Source organism: Eretmochelys imbricata, chromosome 10 (assembly GCF_965152235.1).
Source record: "Eretmochelys imbricata isolate rEreImb1 chromosome 10, rEreImb1.hap1, whole genome shotgun sequence".
NCBI classification, from domain to species: Eukaryota; Metazoa; Chordata; order Testudines; family Cheloniidae; genus Eretmochelys; species Eretmochelys imbricata.
The window spans coordinates 81,153,068-81,174,039 of NC_135581.1; positions in this window are offsets into that span (position 1 = coordinate 81,153,068).

The window sequence follows — 20,972 nt, forward strand, 5'->3', positions numbered from 1 at the left end:
TACTACCAGAATTACCATTTGCACAGTAGGAACTCTGGTAAAGCACAATACCAGCCAGCAGAATGGGTCGTGTTGCTGACCAATGAGATTGTGAAAGGGACGTTCCACCCACAGAGAGCTAGTCCTTATAAGCAGAAGATGGAGAGGACAAGGCCTAAATAATTCCCTCCTCCCTCTCAATCACCCCTCTTAACAACCACCACCACCACCTTTTGAAATTAGTCCAAATGTCAGACTCTTATCTCTGTCTATTGGCTATTTTTCAAACTGGGTACAGGATCTGAAGAAAGAAGTTAAGCTCTGCTCCAGACATTCTCGGATGAAGCAGAACATTTGGGAGAGCTGATTTCTTTCCACAGAAAATGCACGTTTGGGGACTCCAGACTGGAGAGGATGAATGTTTGAACCGAGATCAAAGCAGCAGCAGCATCCAGAACATTTCAAATGTGTGCATGCTCTTCTAATTGGTTTGCATCCGGTTCTTTCCAGGCGCTAAGTGCTTTTTGATAAAATTAAACACTTTCAGTTTTCTTCCTGAATTTCCCACCTGCCTCTCCCCATGTCAGTTTTCGACCAAAAAAAATCAGAATTTCAAGGGAGATCAAAAGCTGAGGGGAAACAATACTTTTCTTTTTGTAGTATATGATTTTTTTAATCATTATTTTTGGGGAGTAACAAACAGAGGAAAGTATTAAAATACAAAATTATACACAAGTACATAGGAAATTTAACCATGGACTAACTGAAGTACAAAAGACAACAGTGGATAAGAACTATTCAATTTAAATAAAAAATGCAACATTACAAGCCATGATCCCAGTAAGGGTCTCAGAACAGCAGACTTTGTGGTTTAGACGCATGTATATTTGACTCAGGCCAGTAAAATGCTCCACAGTAAATCCCCAGTTTTGCAAAGGCTTACACACATGCTTAACTTTAAACACTGTGAAGTCAGCGGATTACACACAGCAAGTAAAGTAAAATACACGCATAAGTCGAAGGATGTCCCATATTTTACTGGGCAAGATGCTCAGAGAAGGAAGATGGGTTACTATTGAGTGGCAACAAAAAGTCCCCTGGGAACATCACTGTTACCAACCAGCACACCTATGATTTAATCAGTTGTATGGAAAAACTGCAAGTCACATCGCACTACTTTGTATTCTGCAGTGTTGTAATAGCCGTGTTGGTCCCAAGATATTAGAGCAACAAGGTGGGGGAGGTAATATCTTTTATTGGACCAACTTCTGTTGGGGAGAGAGACAAGCTTTCGAGCAACACAGGACCTGAAGAACTGTTCCGTGTGACTCGAAAGCTCATCTCTCTCCCCAACAGAAGTTGGTCCAATAAAAGATATTACCTCACTGGCCTTGTCTCTCTACTTTGTATTCTGAACATTTCCCAAAAGGTTTGAATAAATTCAAAGGAGTTTTTAAAAAATGATACCCTTTGATTATTAGTGACTTGAACGGTAAAATTAACTGAGAACTTCCTTCTAAGTTGTAGCTTCAGAGCAACTGGGCTCTTCAGCAGATTGAAATCTGCCTGTTTACAAGATGTTCGGCCCCAAATGTCCAAAAAGCTGCAGTCATGCTTGGTTTCAATGCCACTAGAATGTGTGCATCACCTTACACCTCGGAGTGGTGCAGCAAATGTGTACCGAAAGTAAATACAGTCTGATGATAATGGGTCAGATTGACAATCCTTACTGCCACTGACTAACAACTTATTCCAGGAATAGTCCCACTGAAATCAATGGGACTACGTGCAGAGCAGGGTATTCCTCACTGCAAAAGTGGCAGAATCTGGCCCAACACGAGAGAGGGCACTAATCTCAATGAACCATATCTTCCTCATAGGTCTTCCCCTGTACCACCATTTAACTTAACCTAATTTACCTGTACTCCCAGATACAGGACACTCAGTTCTGAACCCCTCCCAGGTACAAAGCTAGACAGGCATTGTGCAGTATGGCCTGGCCAGCATTTCTCCACCAACCACCGGTGTTAGGTCTTTTCAAAACTGGACAGCTGTTTGAGAGATCTGGAATTTGCTTCCAACTACTAGATAAATGGGGCAGTAATGTACTTGCTGCAAACTGTGGCTTTGAGATGAGAAGTAATTAATTGCTGTCATCATCTAAATTCTCCAGAAAAGGGGGACCCACCAGCTCCACACTGCCACAGTCTTATATGGTGAGAGTCTGCACGCTACGTGACAGCCAAACACAACAAGTATGGGAAAGTTCCCTCCAGTACTTTCTCCAGAAACGATAGCTGTGACATGCCACGACTCTAGCAAATGTGATTAGTTTTCAGTGTTTACACAAAGTGCGTTTTCAGTGAATGCTGTTATTAACCAAGGGGCAAGTCCATATGTGGAAGGTGATGGACATTTGCGGTTTTTCAGGAAGGGTTTTCATCGTAAGATGTTCCTGCTTTGGGGGCAGAGGCAGTTTCTGACATGGATAGTGGTGAATACTATTAGCTCAAAAGGAGAGGCTACAAAGTCTAGCTAAAGTCTCCAGAAAGTAACCATGACCTGTGCTAACACTGCATAGCTGCTGTGACTGTCCCATCTGGGAGATATCTAAGTAAACAGCCCCTCATTCATGCAATGCTAAAATATACAGAATTACACACACACACACATATCCTAGGACATTACTCTGGTCAATGGAGTCTTAATTATGACCAGCCTAGAGATAGGAAGAAATACAGCAGAGTAAGTAACACCCAGAAAGAAGAGCAGTCTTTTCCCCATTCCTTCCAGTAATATCAAGCAGCAAGAGCCAGCAGGCAAACCAGCCTGATAAGTTTGTTCTGTGGACTAAAGCAGGATGGGGTGGGTAAGGTTGGATGTTATAGACATGATCAAAACCATAGATAGTAAAAGATGGGCCCAAGCCACAAAGTTTGCCACTGTAATCAGATGTGAACTTTGGGGGGTTTCGAATCCAGGATTTCAATTCCAGGTCACCTTGAGTTAGAAAATATTAAAATAGCCTAGCAACATTTTGTTCTGACTTAGTGACAGCTACTGGAGAATCTCAGAGAACTTAGAAACATCAGTTAATCCTCACAATTAGGTACATTCTATGATACGGATGGGTAAACAGAGTACATAGACATTAATGGCTATATTGTGCTCTGGGCTGCGCAGCTATGCAGGATGCAGTGGGGAGAAGAACCTCCCTAAATAGACTACCTGGACTTTGGTTTAGGCATGCAGGAGTGAGCGGGCATTGTGCACCCACTACTCTTTTCCCGCTGGGAATGAGCGGGTAGAGCATAAGCACCAGTCTGGGCAACTGAGCGAGCATAGGTGGTATCCTAATTTATTGCTGACACAGGCTAGAGGAAGTGGAGTGCAAGCAGGAAATTGTGGCTCTTTAATATTCAGTTCTTTCTTCAGGATGGTCCTGGGGTGAGACAGCAACACACTGCTGTGTCTTCGTGACACAATTTAGGCCAAAGTGACTTGCCCAAGGTCCCAAAGCTAGCCCGAGGCCGAGCCAGGACGAAAAACCAACAACTTTCAGTCGCCTAGGTGAATCACTAGCCAATACGCCTTGTCAACCAGGTTCTTCCAAATCTAGTACAGATTTTCCATCCGAATTCAGATTCTCTTGTGGACAACGTAGCTGTATTATAAAAATGTCTCCATAAATCGCTCTACGGTACTCACTGTGGGATCAAGGTGACATATGCAGAAAGAAACTTGGAGAGATATATTCAGGTACATCAGCTGTCATGTGGGGAAAGGCAGGGTTTGTAGCTTGTGATGGCAAACGGCCCAAGCTCTCTGTTTGTGTAACTGGGACCCTGCACAGCAAACAGCAGGCATATTAATGTGAGCTCTCTGGCCAACAAAACCCTCACAATAACATTGTCCAATGTGCAACATGGAAGCACTTGGAAACTTCCAAAGATTGGACTTGGCCCTGCCTCAGTGCAAGGTGCTGGACTTGATGACTTCCCGAGGTCTTTTCCAGCCCTCTTTCTATGATTCTGTTGCAAATACATTACCAGACCCTATTTAGAAATATGAATCCAATTCAGTTTGCTAAGCAATCTAGGTTGTACTCCACTAATGATTTTAGTTGTTTTCTCATAATGAGCTTCTGCAGTAGGCGCTGACTTCTCCAGCCACTTGTTCACAGTGAATTATTTCGGGGGGGGGAATGTAATCAATATAACATTTTCCCTGTGAATTAGCATGTAAAAGTTGCCAAGATTTCTAAACAACCATCCTCTGTATTTCTGGAACCTCTCAAACAAAGTTGGCAATATCTAGGAGTTCAATAAATGCAGTAAATCATGACAGAATGGCAAGTACATCGGTAATTCTGCACCTGGCATCTCACACGACATGCCTATTGATGAAATGGACTGCATTCTAGTTCCCAGAGTTTGCCTAACTATCCACTGGTGCCAAGGGTGCCTGTAACCGGGCTCAGACTCACTGGCTGCACCTCCTGCTGGTCGTCTCAGGGAATTAGCATTCCAGCCTCCAGAGTGCCCTCTGTTGGCTGGTGTCTCGCCTTGCTGCTGACTCCCGTGTCCCTCCCAGGACCCCAGTGCCCCTTCAACTGGGTGCTGCCCCCTGGCAGTACCCCACAGGTCTGGGTCTCCCCCTCCCAGGGGAACCACCACCCACTATCCCCACCTCACCTCAGTCCTAGGCTACTGCCAGTCACCAACTAGCCCCCGCTCCCTGGGGCAGACTGCAATATAAGCCACTCATCACAGGCAAGGGGGTTTGGACCTGCTGCCTCTGCCTACCCATTGCTGCCCCTGCAACCCCCATACCTAAAAGGCCTTCCCAGGTCTGCAGCCTGGGGCTTTCCTAGGCTGGAGCTCTCCGGCTCCCTTGGCCTTTCCCCAGCCCTGCTCCAAACTAGGTCCTCTATTCACGTCTCTACAGCCAGGTCCCTCCCTCTCAGGGCTAGAGAGGGAGTTCTTCTGTTCCTGGCTTTCATAAGGCTCGCTGGATCTGTTTGGGGCATGGCCCCCAGCTATGACGGCTCTGCCAATGAGCCCAGCTTTTCCCCTGCCCCAGCCCTCTCCCAGGGCTCTTTTAGGCCCTTCCAGGCAGGAGCGGGTGGCCACATTCATTGCTTTCAGGACAGAGGAAAAATCCAGCACTTTCCCAGAGTTCACATCATACTCATTAATGATGCTAACACTCTTTATGGAAAACTCAGATAATAGCTAAGCTTTGGGATAATTGCCTCTAGAAAGTGAGCAGCGGAAGCAGAAATTTCCAGGGTCTCCCATTGTTTAAAGTGGTTGCCGTTGCAGGGAATTCCCAATAGAGAAGAGCTCAGAAAAGGGGCTGAAAAAAGCGTTTCACTTTGGCCCAGCATAAATAGCTCAGAAAGGTTGCTGCAGATCACTCTGTTCTTGGTGTGACAATTCCTAACTCACAAGAGTCACAGTTGCACAAACTGGGGTCTAGATTCACAGACGTTCTGGGGAGCCTCATCTGATATGAACTTCCTGGAAACAACCTCCCCTCCCAGTCTTCGCACAAGGGCCCTGCCTTCTCAGCTGGATGTTCTGTAACTTTGGAAAAGTGACACGTGGCAAAAGGAACAATGGAATTCGGTCACTCTACCACCCTGGAACTTTTTGAGAGAGGAGGAAGGTTGGAAAAGTTACAGAGGGGAAAAAGTAAAAAGTAAAGAATGCCCACTCCCCATGGACACTACTTATTGTGTTGAACCCCACAGCAAAAAGGGAAATAAAAAGGGCAGGGGGGGAGTAAAAGATATTTCACAATTTTTTTTAAAAGAAAATAAATATTATTCCATTTTGTGTGCTATACATAGATTTTTTTCATAAATTCCCCCTCTCCCCCAATTTTGCAGCTCTAATAATTTGAATGGGAATGTAAGTATCATGTGAGCAGGCCTGATCATACCACACTCCAATCTGTCACCAAAAGGTACTGCAGATGAGCAATTCTGTGAGCCTTTTCTCTTATCAAACAGACTAATTCAACATCTGAGGAAGCCACGTTACCTCATGTTGACCCCAATAACTGGGAAAGGGTGGGAGATGATTGTGTTGATCCTCATAGGTTTTGAGTTTAAAACCAGCTCTGAAGGCAAAGAGAATCTTTTTCTCAAATTGTTTAGGTAGAGCGGGGTGAAGAAGTTGCTTAGATAAATTTTGTCACTTTTTCTGCTTGTGAATGGGCTGTAAGAAGCTTGCCAATCTCTCAAGTTTATCCACTATTCAGAATGATTCATCAATTAATGCAGGATGTAGTCTTATTTGGTAGCTCCGCTGAAAAGCCAGCATTTGCATAGTTCGCATTTTACAGTGATTCATATGGCTATATTGTTCTGAGGAGGCTTTTTTGCTGTGTTATTAGAAATCACATTCAGACATCTTAATATTGCTGATCTTCTTGGCAGGAGCTAGAAATGCCAGAAGTTCAAAGGAAAATAAAGCTTCATTGTGATAATATTGATGTAATACTTTGAAAATGTAAACAACTGTTCGCTGAAACGATCTATGGGGAAATGAGAGAAGGAAATAATGACAAGGGAGGGACCTGGAAACGAAATCACTTCAGAAAAGCTGAGCTGTTATGGTGACATTGCACTGTACCCATCTGGAAAATTAAACAGCATAGGTTATCCTGGGTTACAGACACTGCAAAAGAAGGTTTTCATTGCTAGTCATCCGATGGGATTAATCCCGCAGGAGGAAAAAATTGGTGCAAATTAAGAACTATCTTCCTCTTTTGTAGCTGGATCATTGTCCTAGTCAGCGCTCTATTTAATCTAGGCCAGATAGTCATTTCCAATTTTTTTTCACTACAGCAGAGCCAAATTTGAGCTGAATGCATCTCCCCAGCGGCTGGGGTTAGATTTACGCCTCTTTGTATGAGAACAAGGAGAAGAGGATGCAACCATCAGACGGATATGCTCTCTCTCTGCCAAAGTTTATTGTTTAAACAGAAAGAGCTGATTGTTTTTTTTAAATTGCAGCAGTTGATTATGATCCTTAGTGAAAACAGCAGCGGCAACGCTGGAGAGTCTCAACGTTTTTATACGTTTTGGAGGAAAATTTGTGAGCTGATAGCAATATTTCGTTGTGGGAAATGAAGATAGAGAGGGTATAAACATCTCTCGCACAAATAACTGATTGTGGAAAGAAACAATTGATCCCTAACAAAAACCATCAGATGTTTGGAACTAGACTAGGAAAAGCTTTGCCACTTTTTTTTTTTTTGGCTTTGTACAAGCAATTACAGTGATAGTACAATTTATTTCTTTTACAACAGAGTGAAAAAGATGGGGGTGGGGAGTTCGTCTCTAACACAAGCTAGCGCTATTGATGGCAGAATAGAAATGTACTACCATATATTTCCTGTGAACCTTGCGTGTATTTCTTTCTTTCCATACTGGACTGCCACATCTGGTAGAGGCTTTTAGATTTGAATAACAGATTAGGCTTCTGATTTATTCTGCTGCTACATTTCCAAACTCATATATTCCGCTGATTTCTTTCAGACTACAACTGTCTATATCCGGCTATTGTCTCTTGTTAGACGGGAAGCGCCATGGGGCAGGGACTGTCTTTTTTGTTCTGTGTTTGTACAGTGCCTAGCCCAGTGGGGTCCTGGTCCTCGACTGGGGCTACCAGGTGCTACGGTAATGCAGATAATACTTGCACAGTACTCTGCAGCAGTAGCTTCATCCGTTACTTACATGCACTGCCCATGACAACCTCTTGAGCATAGTATATGAGCTTCTGCCAAGGCTCCCTTTTCCCTCTTTTCCTCTATAGCTGATGACTTCCTGTCCCCCCTGCATTCTCTATTCTCATGCCCTTTGTTCTTATCAGCCCCTTGGGGGCTTACCCACTCCCGGTTCTCAGCAGGCTCCCAGATGACAAGAATGAGAGGTTCTGTGCACATTGCAGGCGCTTTTTGGAGTCATTCCCCCAAGTTAACCACGAGCCCAATAAATTGACACGCTCGCTTGGAGGCTTTGCCATTGACTCAGTCCCTTAACTCCCACCAACAGCTAGAGACGTGCCAGAAATAAAACCTTGGCTCTAAACACCTCTGAACAGAGCTGACTGGAAAATGTTTGTTTTTTTTTTTTCTCCTGCAGAAAATTTAACTTGTGGGGTTTTTTGGTGTGCGTGGAGGGGTTGTTTTTGTCATTTTCTTGTTTTTACAAGACCCAAAATTTTCAGCCAAACACTGAAACTTTTTGGCGGAAGATGAAGATTTTGGTCTTGAGAAAAAAAACTCTAATTTTTCTGCAGAAAGCCAACAGTTTTTGCAATAAATTTGGTTTTTCTCAAAAGCCTAATTTTCCATTGGAAAAAGGTTTGATGAAAAGTTTTCAGCCAGCCCTTCCTCTGAGCTTTGGAGGGGTTCAGGGTCTGACCCCCAAATTCAACTGGCCATTCTCTCTTTAACAGGCTAAAAAAAACCTCCAAACTCCTTGGTGTTAAAAATCTGAATCCAAGTTTTGTGTTAGGCCCTGCCTACCTACCCCACTACATTTCTGTTAAGAAATACCAGAGCCTTAAAAAATCCATGGTGAGTAGTCAAAAAGCATGGAGGCAGCAGAAAAATTAAAGTAACCCGTCTAACTAGTTTGTTCCATCCTCCCTTGGTTGGGGGAGTCACACTGGTCATTTGTGAAATATAAATTGAAGAAATTTGTAGATCTGAACCTGAACTGAAGGTTTCAGTTCCAGGCCAGAACAGGGGACCAGATCCCATCTGAAACAAACAAAAGTTTGTGACACCAGCCGTTACTTGGATTGTTTGTCCACAATAGCAGAAAACTCATGAGATTTCAGCATTGCCAAGGCTATACCCGACCCCTAAAGCTGGGGCTCATTTTAATTGCTTGACTCATCGTTTGCTGCAAACAGGAATTGGCCTATGATATTGTGTTTTATCCACTCAAAAGTAGAAGAATGTTTCCTTTCTGCAAGAAATGTTCAATAATTTATGTTAAATCCATGTAGCTGAATTAGGTAGAATTGTTTTTCATCAACGGAATGAATACTTAATTTCTTGGAATTAAGTCATGTGTAATCCAGTTAATATGCTAAAACAACACCATGAGAAACATGCTGCTCTCAGTTACATTGATGTAAAGCTGCAGTCTCTGTTGTAGGTGGAAAGACTCTAGATTTACACCAGTGTAACAAGGCAGAATTTGGCTTTATTTAATTCATTTACTAAGGAGTCAATTTTGCAGCCCTTAATCCTGAATTCGCCCATTGGGGAGAATTAGGCTCTTAATATATAATTACTAAAAATATGAATGACTCAATAAACCACACACAGCTTGCCCAATGGAAATTGACTTCAATAGATGTCCCTAGGAAAATAAAGGACTAATTTTAAGTCCCAAAATTTTGATTTATATACAATGCCTCGGCCCTGACTCCCAGGCCAAACTTGCCTAGAATGAATCCAGAGCTCAACACAGACCCCCACCCCAGCCCATCTCAAGTCAGAAGAAAGCCCACGTCTACCAACTTCATGGATTTGCGTGATCTTATTTTCCCTCCATTCAAGATACTCAGAAGCTAGCAGAGGGTCACAGAAGTTCATTGTACATTTTTTCACAACCACTCATTTCTTTCCTAAACTTCGGGTTTTCCTCCTGCAGACACCTCCTCACAATTGATGCTTGATATGCTGGATGCTTGTGTTCTTTGGGTTTTTGAAGAGTTAAACTAGGATACAGGGAATGTAAAGACACAGAGCCTAGGAATGAAAACAAAAAGGCTGCAGTAAATTAATACAGATGTCAGAATAACTGGAATTTATTGTGGGGATATTCTTGAGGTATTTTAACCATCAGCTGCACCAGAAACATGCAGTCATTCTTCATTGTAAGGATTGCTTTCATAAAATGACAAACTAATCATATAGTAATTGGGAGTTAATGGGAGATCAGTGATGCAGGTTACTATGCAGGTGTTTCTCATGAAGTTAGCATCAATTGTGATTTAATGGCAATTTTAGCAGTGGCTATGCAATGCATCATGTTCAGAACATGCAATCCATTAGCAAATCCTGTAGTTTACTAGCGCTGAATGCAATTCAGCTATTGGATGTAGGGGAAGCCCCACAGTCAGGAAAGCAACGCCAGGCACCGGGAGAGGAAAGACAAGAATATCATCCAAAATACACCTGCAATAATTGGAGTAGACTGGTCCATCCTGGGATAATGGTCTCCTGCTGTTCATCTCTGCATATTGTGCTGTACATTGAGACGGCTAGTCAGGTGCAGACACTGATCCTACCAAATGAATTAAGAGTTGGTTTGTTGAACGTTGATTCAGTAGCGTGACTGCTGCTCATTCTAACAATAGTAAAAACAGTGATGCGGCAGAACGGAAACCTTTTTAATGTTACTCTAAGGAGGGTCTGAATGAGCCCCTGATTCCTAGGGACAAATCGAGGGAAAAGACCTCAGGAGCAGACCGTGTTTGCATATACCCACCTATTCCGCGGAGGCGTTCAGCAGACAGAGCTGCTTTGCCAAAGTGATCGATTCTGGCTGGTCTTTGGGTTACAATTCACTTTAGCATTGACCGCAGGGGTAATGAAATGTTGTTACCCTTATTGCATGAGTAAAGGGCAGCCAAAATGGACTTAGCCTGCCCGGTTTGAGGGGCTCACCCTAATCCTAAACTCACTGGAAAACAGGGGGAGGGAGGGATGCCCAATCACAGTGAAAATGAGAGGGGGTGGGGACAGATGTTCCTACATGAACCTAAAGCGTCCTAGACACTGTTTGACCCTTGCGTCTCCACTGTTTAAAGACAGAGCTGATCTGACTCATTTGAAAGTCCTTGTTTCTGTTCAGCGATTACTAGAACTGAAATCACTAATGAGTGGGTCTAGGGACTGAGCCCTAGACCGAGTGCGCAGACAGTGCTGCACGGAAAGAACGAAGAGGCAGCTGCTGAGAGGTTCCCTGCTCCCCAGGGAAATCTCTAGGAGCTGGGCTAAGTGGAGGACCCTCGGGATGCTGCATTGCAGGAGTGGCAGAGTTGAACGGCGGCAGAAGCAAGTGCCCAGCGATGGTAGAGATTGTGTGGCAACAGCTGTGGCAAGCAGTGGGGGAGTACAGTGGTGGTGGCAGAAGAGGCATTGCTCGGCGTGTGTCCCGCACCTCCTCTGGGGGGGTGGACGGCAAACCCACCTGAACGTACTCTGAATTCTGGCCTTCGCTGACCCAGGACAACAGCCTGTGAGTGGGGCATGGCGGAGGGAGAGGGAGGGATGTATGAAAGGGACATGCGGTCGTCAGACTTTCACACCACAAGGTGGGAAATGGAGGCAAAGGACACCGCCCAGCGTATTGTGGGGTGGGCGTTTGCTTCGGGGCACCAGCTTTCAGATGGTGGTTGCCGTGTTTTCCCAAGTTAATGCAGGATTCCCTTTCCCTTTTAATAAACGGTTGCTTTTGTTCTGCGCAGTCTCAGGGCTTGCAAGTGGGGAAACACTCGCCTGGGGTCGGGGGCTACTTTTCCCAGATTCGTGGCTGGTGGCTCAAGCTGGTTCTGCTTTGTCTTGTTAAGGGCCTGGTTTAATATCCGGGGGGTGCCTCTTGTTGTTGCTGGCTCCACAGGCAGAAGGGTTACGTTACCTAAAAACTCTAATGGCCCAGGCAAAATGGAAATGGATTCCAGTTACACTTAGGATGAGGGTTTAAAGCCCAAACCAACCTTCTTTGGCCCTTCAGCAGAAGAACACAAACCAATTAAATAGTCCATGAAAATCTGGGTGAATAGCACGGGAAAGCATTCACTGCTAGGGCTGTGAATTCTGAATATTATTTTGATGTGGTGACATCCAGACCCTTTTTTGGTTCATTCTGCAGAACTATCCGTGTGCATGAAGCTTCACTGAGATGAACGTCAATAGAATGAATTTGTTTAATCATGAAATAGAATTGGCTGTGTGACTAAATGAAAGTACTTTACAATAGCCATTTATAAAGATTAGATCATCAAATCAGAGAGCAAAACCAACAGCAGGTGACCTAGCCAAGTAATCACACAGCCTGAAGTGCAAATACTGGATACTGAATAATTTAATCACTGTGAACAGTGCACAGGATCAATTTTGTTCACATGAACGATTTGTCAAATTCATTTGCCATAGACACCGTTAGCTCAAGGCCAAGCCTGGGTGTCTGGCTCACGAGGCATAGTTTGATATGCATTGGCAGCCCTGTATCTCCATAGTCATTAAGAAAGGAGTTGCAACATTAAATTAGCTGTCAACTCTGTGGACTAATGTACACAGCATGTTAGCACTTCTAATGGAAGGGAGTTCCTGCCACTCACTAACCAACAAAATATCACTTTCCAGATCAAATCTTGCTTGACTCAATCATGAAGAACTGTCATTGAATTCACCCCCGGAACTCTGTGACAGTTCAGACACAACTCCAGGCTTTGCTGTTCAGATCATCTCTAACTAAAATGAAATGCAGCTGAATTACTCTTAAAAGCCATCCCTCAACTTGTTTGATAATATGGACTTTTCCCACCACAATTCATTTTGAGGATTAAACTAAATACTCAAGGACTATCCCAGAACTGTCCAGTAGTTTGGAATTCTTCAAAGAGTGAAACTGGTCAGGATTCAACACATGATCTCGCTGTACAAAGATGGCATGTTCCGGAGATTATCAATTTAATATGAAGCCAGGAAATGGTGGATCTTAAGCTGTACAAGTCTAGTATTCAAATAGTAAACCAAATGTCCCCAGCAGGAGCACTGTAGGAATACAAAAATGGAAACAAATCCCATGCGTACAGTAAATTTACACATCTCCTTATGGAATTCTGTATTCTGTGCAGTATGGTCAAAAAGTTGCATTTATTTCCACTGTACCACCAGGATGCTAGAACTCCGTGCTAAGCTCCCATGCTGTTCAGTCAGCTGTCACAGCACCAATGAACGCTGGCATTGCCATGGTCAGGCAGCATGTTCCTGCAGCCTTCGGGTGCGTGTTTGTCTTTACCATGTGCTAGATTCATGGCGTCTCCCTGAGCCTTTGCTCACACTGATGGTGCAGGGGAGTGGGTATTCCCTAACACAGCATCCAGCATCTGCGCTTGTGTGAGACCACGCTCCCATTCGCAGCCACTGTTTCTTTTCAAGAGGGCACCAACCTCCACTCTCTACTCATGGACGAAGGAGAAACAGGCCCCCTGACTCCTACACACGCAGTCTCAGCAGAAACTCTGTTGTCTGATTTGAACGAAAAATAAAGTGCATCCATAACTGGGGACCTATTTCTTCACCACCTGCAAATAAAGATCCCTGGCTTTGCCCCTTGGTCCCCACTCCCACCATAACCATTCTGGGTCCCCAATCCCAATACGTTACATTCATTTATTTAAAACTCCAAAGAGGATCTAGCAAGAGGTATACAGAATATTAAGCATGTCTCCTGATCTTCAGCTGTTGTAGCCTATGCTCCCATATCCCTTCCCTCTTTCTTTGTTTATTGGAATCTCTTCTCATGTCAAATCTAATGTAGACAATAAGATCCTAATGGCAGGAAATTAGTCTGCAAAGCTACAGTGCTGATTAGAAAATAGCAACACAGAGGGCCCTGACCCTCCAGCAGAACCACTATAGAGAGCAAGGCGAAGATTGTGAACCTAGCCTGGAGCTAGCGCGGCCAAGAGGATAGATTAGCATGGCTGACTTGTACAATAGCGTCCCTCCAGTGCTTCTTTTGTGGCTGGCTGAGGCAGCGAATCTACCTCTGAGCGATGGCATCACAGTGCTACTGTAGTAAAACTTAACTCCTCCCTGCAAACAGGCTGATCGTTCGGATAGAAGTCTTGGGCCTGCAAGTCTCCGAGCCCCACTCCGCACCAGCGCCCAGTTCCAGAAGCTGTCTTGGAGGACAGAAAACATACTCGACGTGTAATTGTAACACTGGGAAGGAACAAAGAGAAAACTCTGTTGAGGTAACAGTGCTGCTCAGGACGATTTGCTTTTTCAGTATTTCTTAAAAAGCAACTTGACCTCAAGAAAACAGAGATTTGGAACCTGCTCTGTTTGGAATTCCTCTGGCACTGGACTCCCAGCACATCAGCTTTATTTATTAGTCTCTTAGCCAAAATGCTTCTCTCCTAACAGGAAGCCCTCTACTTTTGCATCATTTGAAACAGTCCCCGCCCCCATGGCCTAAAGCTTTTAATAACAGGTAGGAAAGCACCAGCACTACTAATCAACAGGCGTGCGACTTCCCTATTTCAGAAGGCCTCATGCTGCAATACGCATAGGGCCAAAGCCAGGAAGTCCCTGCAGATAACTGAAGAATGTTCTTCCATAAGAACTAAAATAAAGTTGCAACAGTTTTGAGAAACATTCTAGCAAATTTAAGTTGTCTTGGCAATAAAGGCAGCTGTAATCTCCAGACATAAACATCCACTGCAGATAAAAGTACTTTGCATTCTGAAAAGCAACTTTTCTTTAAGGATCTTGAAATTACATCACAACCTGAGTTAATAAAGCTCTGACCCAGCCTACCATAAGGGACTGTATAGACCAAATAAGCCCGCACTGGCTAGAAAATTGGCTAAATGAACAAATAAGTCTTTTCCATTTTCATTTCCATGACGCTATGGTATTACTATTACACCCATTTTACAGGTGGACAAAGTGAGGCACAGAGAAGTTAAGAAATTTGCCCAAGGTCAAAAACGAACCTGGGGAAGAGGTAGGAATAGAATCAAAATTACTGTCTCTTGCTGTAGTCAGTAGAGGACACTCGATCCTACTCTAAGTAGAGCTGGGTCAGGAATTTTTCAGCACAAGCTATTTTTGTTGTTGCTGTTGAAAAATGCCAATTCATTGAAATGAAAATTGTTTGTGAAACAGGATTGATTTCGACAAATCTCCTGACTCAAAAATGTATTGAAACAAGTTTCAAAATTGTCAAAAAGTTTTGTTTTGACATCTTCGAAACAAAAAAATGCCAGTTTTCCAGCTCAAAATGATGTTTTGTTTAGACACTTCAGCTAATTAGACTGAAAAAGAGGTAAGAAAAAAGGTCAAAATCCAAATAAAAAATTTCATAATTATTGAAATGAAACATTTTGATTGACCAAAATGGGGGGAAAAATCAAAATCTTTTGGCTTATGAAAATTTTTGAGATTTCAACTTCTCATCCGTGTTCTGGACAGTAAACATTTTTGAACTCTCAGAAATATTCATTAGATGGGAAAACCATTTCTGCCTAACAGTGACAGCTTACTTAATAATTCCTACTTTGAGGTGCTGTATTGTGGATGAACTTACAAGTTTCTACCTATTTGATAGATTACCAGTTGCACTGGTATTCTGCATTTTAAGTATAAGGTGGATCTATTGAAGAGGCAGGTGCTTTCCAAATGGAAGACGCTTTTGAAAATGTGACCATTGTACCTCATTTCCTCTGATCTGACTGTTCGGCATGGAAACTTTTTGCAATGCTGCTTCCTAAATGAGTAATTAGTTCCAGTGATCTGAAAGCAATAATGACCCAAGGACAATTTGGACTGCAGTGGATTTGAAGGAGTTTAAAAGGATAGAGACACCTTAGAAAAGGATTGGACAATCCACTGATGTTTTCACTAACGGTCTCTCTATACCACGATTACACCCGTGGCTGGCCTGTGCCAGCTGACTCGGGCTAGCTGGGCTCCGGCTAAGAAGCTGTTTAAATGCAGTGTAGACATTCAAGCTCAAGCTGGAGGGCAAATTCCAAGACCTTCCCCCATCACGGGATCCTGAGCCCAAATGTCTACACTGCAGCTGAACAGCCCCTTAGTCTGATGCCCACTAGCCTGAGTCAGCTGGCACTAGCCTCAGTCAGCTGGCTGAGTCAGCTGTGGGTTTTTAACTGCAGCGTAGATATACCTTAAGACTCAAAACTTCAAGGCCACCTATTAACTAGAGGCCCCCTGGATCCAACCCTCTTGAGCTTTGTGGATGTTCGGATTCAGATTCGATTCCAAATCTCAGCTTTGCAGCTTGGTCCCAACCTCTACTGTGAGCATTGGTAGGAAGTTATATTTAATGCTCATGCAGGGCTGTTTTCTCCAATGCACAAAACAGCTGCTAATCTGCTATTAAAGTAAGGGAATTTATGCACTTCCTTTGATATTAGACAAGGGGTTGCCTCATTATTAAAGCATCTTTTCAAATGCCGTGTTTACACAGTTACCCTTAAAATAAGTGTTTGCTACTGAGGAATTTCTACTTGTTTACTTAGCCAGCACTTTTTCTTTTTTCTTTAGTCTCTTTTTGTTTATTTCTTCTTTTGAGTCAACAGTCATCTGTGCTGCCTTGCTAATAAATCGGTTATTAAAAATTCCCCTGGGAAAAAGCTAGCTCTGGGTTACTCAGATATAAATTCCATTTCGTGGCCTGCAGTAGTTCATTTCAGTTCTTGGTCAGGAGGAGTTTACAATCAGCCAGGAAGCATGTCTTAGTCAGTACAGCACAAGCATGGAAGTTAGACGATCCAGAGTCCATTTGCATCTCTGCCCACAGATGTGGTGTGGGATCACAGGAGAGGAATTTAAGAGCAGATTTTTCACAGAAAAAGCAGCACCCCCTTTTGGCATTGCACTTTGGCCTGGTACACTGAGCCCCCCAAGCTGGACAGCCAGATCCCCTGCTGAGCACCCAGAAAAGGACCTTTGGAAAGAACCCTGCCTATGACCTGCCCACAGTCGCCCAGCCGTTAATCTGTGGCAAAGATGAGAACAGCACTCAGATCTTCCAACTCCCAGTCCAGTCTCATGCTCGTGTATCTGATCCTGCGAGGTACAGGCTGCTGAATTCAGTGAGAACTGAAAATGCTCAGGATCCCTCAAAAGGCACTCAAGCACCTTACAGGCTTGGGCTCTTCTCTTCCAAACCTCTACCCCATGCACCGAGACATTTTCAAACCCCAACCCCCTCGTTCTGAGAGCGAGTTACTGTTGAGGAACGCAGGAGAACCAGAAACGCATGTGCAGGAAAGCCAGAGTTCTCCTCCTTCCACTGAAGGTGCAGTTTTGCCCGAAATGTAAAGCTATTACTGTTACCACTAAGTACCGACAATGGAAATCATTACGCTTCATAGAGCTGCTCAGATAAGTTTAATTTACAAAAAAGAAATTAATCACCACACCCATAAAAATCATAAAAATGTAGGGGAAATGTACATTGTATTACTGAATATTATTTTCTCTCTTGCTCTGCAGCAGTATTATTCAGAGCTGTACATTTTTGTTACAGACTTTCGTCTGCTTGGAGAAACTACTCCCAGAACAGAGGCATTTGCTGTGTAATATAAATATGAATTCTTTTTGCTTTCCTCTAGTTCAATTCTACCAAAGCAACATGCACAGTTAAGTCCCAAATACAAATGGGAAAGCCATTTCAAGCTGGATCTGTAAGAGAAGATGCCAGACTGGCTTTGTGCAGTTGGCAGTTCATAAAATCACAGAACATAAAAGGAGAGCCTGATTCATACCCTGCTGAAGGGGAAAATGTGACAGTAAAGTAACTTAGTCCGCAAAATAATTTGCAAGGAGGGAAAGAGAAATGTTTCAAATCATTTTCCATTCTGTCTGACAAAGAAAGTGGAAACCTGTTCAAAAGAAACATGACATGAGTCCTCTGGCTCCTCCAGACTATTCATCGTCAGCTCTTCTCTCCTCTGGTACTATTTTAACTCGCACTGGAACTTTCCTCAGAAACATGTGAGAGGGTGGAAATATCATTATCATACTTTCAGCTCAATGGGCTTGATTCTGATCTCACTCCAGAGTAATTCCATTGACTTCATTAGCATTACACTTGTAGGAGAATCAGGCCCAATATACTTATCCACAGTGCATCAAAACCACTCGTATGTCTGTGCACATGCTTACGGGAGCTCCGGGTTTGGCTCGTGATGTTTCCGGGTTTGGCTCCCCCCCAGGGGAGTGCACAAGTTCACAACTCGTGCATTCACTCTGAGCAGCAGGTTCAGCTGGACTTGGTGTCTGTTGTCCTTTAAAGAAGAGCGAAAGGAAAGCTGCACATGTTGCTCCTGGATGACATGTTCACCTTTACCTATACTGAGAACACACGGTACCTCGCAGCTAAGGTCAGGCAATGAATAGAAGGCGGGTAAATCATGTTGCCCCATGAATGACAGCCAGGGGATGTTACTAGCGTGATTAGCAAAGATGTGTATTTTAGAGCAATGGCTCTCAAATCTTTTCCGTATTGCAGATCACTTATTACAATACAGGTGTTCTTGTGACTTCCCCCATCTCTAGACTCCCTGCTGGTGTACACTTGTAGGGTTTAGTGACAAGCAATGTAACCAACCCCTCCATGCCCCAGCGTGGCCTGATCCTGATCCCACATAAGCAGCACTGCATGGAAATTGACTACAGCCATTAACCACGGACAACCACACCACAATCCCTGGAGGCAAGTGCTGTAGATGTGCCAACTATCACAGCCATGGGGGTGTCTTGCTGTTCACCCAGGAATGTGTCTCACATGCAGGGCTTGCAAAATGAAGAAAGGCCTTTGTTCCCATCTGGCGGGGATTGCTAAGGGCTGATGTAAAGAGCTGCCCAGAGGAAGCCATTTGCAGTGCACAACCACAAGTTTTACTGGTCCCACCAAACCGAGGAACAATGAAACACACTCTTATGTATGGTTCCCATTTCCCTGCAAGAATATGGACTTCATTATTTATTAGCTTCAGCTGGGGAAGTCGCTGCCCAGCAATGGTAGGTATGCTCACACCTAGCACATTGCACACAGTGGACAGATGTGGCTTCTCTTCGCATTGCCGTCTGGGAGCTAAAGCAGAAGGCAAGATTACAAATGCTGCGGGCAAGATACATAGCTCCTGGTCTCTGGATGGGGATTAAGTTTGGTATTAGCTGAACTAGGGATTCTTGTGCACTGCCAGAGCCACGGAATTTGGAATTTTTGCTGAGCAGAGCTCTATGAAAGGTTAAAAAAATACATATGCGCTCTTTACATTGAGCTCAAGGAGCCATTTTTCTTTCCCAGAGGAAAGCAATGTCATGTCTTAATGACAGCTTTGAGGAGGGCAAAACAGTCGCTATGGCAATGGATTTGAAAACTTAAGAAAATAATATGGGAAATCTGATTTGACCTCTCATATGGTGAATGACGGAGATTAAAAACAAAACAAAACCCAAAACCAATATTAAAGCATGAGTCACCCAGACTTTTCCCCAACTTTGTTCTACTAGATTCCAAGCAAGCTGCGATCGGAAGGCTCTGGAATGTGCAGTGGCAGGAGTACATGTCAAACCTGTAAACAAAGCCCACATTTGACGTTTACCAAGAATTCTGACTCTTCCAGAGGCAGATTAGGGATCAAATACCTTGTGGTCATTTCTCCAGAACAGGCAACATCCACTGCAAAAAAATAACCACACTGAGAATTCCGAGGTGTCACCGTAGTAACGTAAAGAACACGTTGTACTTCGACAGCACTCCCACGAAGCATCCGAAAGAGCTTCCCAAACCAAAGATTGGGTCACAGCAGCCGAATCAGATCCACGTCTCTGAGGCACTTAAGTTCAGGGATGTTTGGAACCTGGGCTTTGGGTCAACCCACAAGAAAGAAGAGCCGTTTTTCATAATTTCGATACAGATTTAACACACTCCAAAAGTTGAGGGGTGTTTGGGTGGAAGTTATAGTGCAGCCCTGCCCCTCCTCCCCCCATTACAAACATCATGCAAGTCCCACAACTTCTCCCAATCTTTTCATGACCCTGTGAGTCATGGTTTTTGGATGCCCAACCTGAGGCATTAAATTGGACACCTCCAAACAGTGGCATCCAAAATTAGTAGGCACTCATGAAAATATGGTCCCCGGTGGCTGGTCCAAGGTCATTCTGGAATAGAACATAGATTTCCTTACTCTCTGGGATTTTCAAAAGCACCTATGTGATTTAGGAGCACAATTCCCATAGACTTTCAATGGGACTTATGCTCGTAAGTCATTTAGGTGTTCTTGAAAACCCCACCCTTTCCCTACGAGACCAATCTTCTCTTTTGTCTCAGATAATGTGTCTGGAAATGTGGCCTGAATTACCCACATAAGTTGGCAGTGGCCTGTCTGGCAAGGATGCTAATAATGAACATTTTTGCCACATGCTGAGAAAATCATGATTTGTTTCATATTCATAGCTTTCAGTGTCCAGAACAGAATGTTCTACACAGAGATAGATATAGAACAATTTCACTCATTGCTTTTCATGGATTTTTTTGAAAAGCTCTTGCCTGTTTGTAAATATAATTGTAAGTGCCAGGTAAGGCAATTAGCTTTGCCCCTCTTTTGGTTTTTTTAGAACAACAAAAGCTTTCCCGTGGCAGTGAATTTCAGGTGCATGTCTGAGAACAGCAAAATGATTTTCATTGTGCTGTCATTGAAGTGAATGGCATCGACGTCACTGGGAACAGGATTAGGCCCACTGTCAGGAGAAATTCTCTTTCTCTCTCTCACACACACACGTATGTATGTTCTCCCGGATGTCTGCTCTGCTAAAGAAACTGATGAGCTATTGGATGAAAGTGTATTGATAATGCAGCTGATATTTGTTTAAAAAGAAAAGGACAAGCCACTCGTACACTTATATTGCTTTTTGAATGTCAGGATACACAGGAAGTACTGAAACATGTTGTGCCTTTCAGATGTAAGATAATGGAGTATATATATGTTCGGGACAGCGCACGGGGAATTATACGCACGGTCTTGGTTAACGGCAGTGTGAATGATGTAAAGAAATACACATGAACCATCCTGGCAATGTACCACGTATATAAGAACATAAGAGCAGCCATACTGGGTCAGACCAAAGGTCCATCTAGCCCAGTGTCCTGTTTTCCGACAGTGGCCAATGCCAGGTGCCCCAGAGGG